This window comes from Pteronotus mesoamericanus, unplaced genomic scaffold (assembly GCF_021234165.1).
Source record: "Pteronotus mesoamericanus isolate MK-2021 breed Mesoamerican mustached bat unplaced genomic scaffold, CSHL_Meso_final contig_27, whole genome shotgun sequence".
Classification (NCBI taxonomy): domain Eukaryota; kingdom Metazoa; phylum Chordata; class Mammalia; order Chiroptera; family Mormoopidae; genus Pteronotus; species Pteronotus mesoamericanus.
In genome coordinates, this window is record NW_026555115.1 from 24,632,721 (window position 1) to 24,634,780 (window position 2,060).

Consider the following 2,060-nt stretch of genomic DNA (forward strand, 5'->3'; position numbering starts at 1 on the left):
CTTTCCTTACCCCTTGGGGACTTCTTCTCTGTACCTTAAGAGGGAGGCTCAGGTCTGCAGCAGCCATTGCTGGGGCTTGTAGCCCCTGACACAGGATGGCACTCCTGCTCCTCGGCCCGGTGGGGCTGTGTCCTGGTCAGTGAGCTGTGAGCAGAAGTGATGTGCATCCTGCCTGGGCCAGAGCACTTAAGTACTGGTGCCACACTTTCTGTAATGACTGCCAGCATGTGAGAGGTGGCTGCGTTATCCACCTGGCTCCCCAGCCAACCCCAAATACTTACATAACAGAAGCAACAAACAAACTTTTGTTCTTATCAATCACCAAGATTTTAGGGTTCTTTGTGGCTGAAAAGTAACCTAGAATATCCTGTTATAAGGTCATCACTGGATTCTAGATCTGTTCTGACCAATATGGTGAGCATGAATCACAAGTAGCTATTTAAATTTAAATTAATTAAAATAAATAAAATTTAAAATTCAGTTCCTCAGTTGCACTAGCCACATTTCAAGTGTTCAGTAATCACATATAACTAGTGGCTACCTTATTGGACAGCACAGATTAGAACTTTCTTTAAAGTTCTATCAGACAACACTATTCTACCATCAGGTAAAGTAATCCTTACCTGTCCCTCCTTTGGGAGGGCAGATTGGAATGTGATAAATGGAGTTCACATGATTTGTGCTTAACAGCTCTGTGTAATCAGGACTTGCAACACCCTGATTTTTCCTAAAAAAAATTTAAAAAATAAAAAATAAATGAAGTTCTATTAAACAGCATTGTTTTAGACAGACTAAGAGGAAAAGAGAAACTCCAAAATTTACTGTGCATATCACTTTTCAAATTACTGTGAAGTCAAAATTTAAAAGTTTGTGTGAAATCAGCCTCGGGAGTGTAGTCTAGAGTATCATCAATTATATTGGATAATATAGACTCTATACTTAGGTTATTGATCTTCATTAATTATATTCATATATATTTTTCACTTAAGATATTTTTAAAGTACCATTCTGTGCTTCTCACCACAAAATCTAAATAGGCCTGCAATTCACAAGCAATTAACCAGAGTACTTATGATATGAAACAAGCAGCTAGGCTAAAAGTCTTCTGTGTGTTTGGAACTTGGAGCTACTGGAGATAGAGGAGCACCCAATGAAGACATATGAGATAGGTGCAGAGAAGGAGAGAGACAAGGTTACTGGGGCAGAATGTCCTTCACAGTGAACCAAAAAGAAAGGGGAGGGGCCATCCTTAGAGCTACAATCATTTTAACTTCAGTGGCTTTGACCATAACCCTGTTCCTATTGGAATTGGAAATAACCAGGAGATCTATAGTGCTTGGAGACAACATTAAATTTCTAACTGCTGGTTGTTTGAAATTCTAGCCCATAGGCCTTGCCTGTGTTCCAAATGCTCACACATTGCCGGGAGGGCTTCATGTCAGAGACTGTAGCCCCAGTAGTGACCACATAGAGATGTATAATAAATCTTCACATTATCTGACTCTCTCAGACTAGATTTCATCCAGTTGGAAATAACTAAGGAAAAAAGAGGTTACAAATTAACCTAAGTCACTTTGGTCATTCACATTTAGTGGCTTCTTTGGGCCATGCATTAGTAGCCTCTAATAGTCCATATATAGGTTGAGCCATGGGGCTTCTCCATAGCCTTGCTCCAAATGGTATGTTACAGTGAACGATAGCCTCAGGCCAAATTCCTCCAACATTTATTAGCAAGCAGTCATATAACCTATTCATTAAGCTCCATGAAGCCCCAGATCTATCTTCCCAGAAAGCTCTTTTAAAACTATTTATTTATTTATTTATTTATTTTTAGAGAGAGGGTAAAGGAAACATTGTGTGAGAGAAACATCAATCAGTTGCACTGCCCCCCCAACCAGCGGCCAACCCACAACCCAAGCATGTACCCCAACCGGGGATCGAACCTGCAACCTTTCAGTTTGTGGGATGATGCCCAATCTACTGAGCTACACCTTTCATGGGTCTTTTTTTTTTTTTTTTTTTAAATCCTGACCTGAGGATATGCTCATTGATTTATAGAA

General features: G+C 39.9%; 1 non-coding gene across 1 annotated transcript; it reads left to right on the plus strand.

The window, feature by feature from the left end:
* The first annotated feature begins 600 nt into the window (after nt 1-600).
* Nucleotides 601-736, plus strand: LOC129071888 (U8 small nucleolar RNA). Its single transcript, XR_008529309.1, has one exon. It is a non-coding gene; the product is annotated as a U8 small nucleolar RNA (small nucleolar RNA).
* The last annotated feature ends 1,324 nt before the right edge of the window (nt 737-2,060 follow it).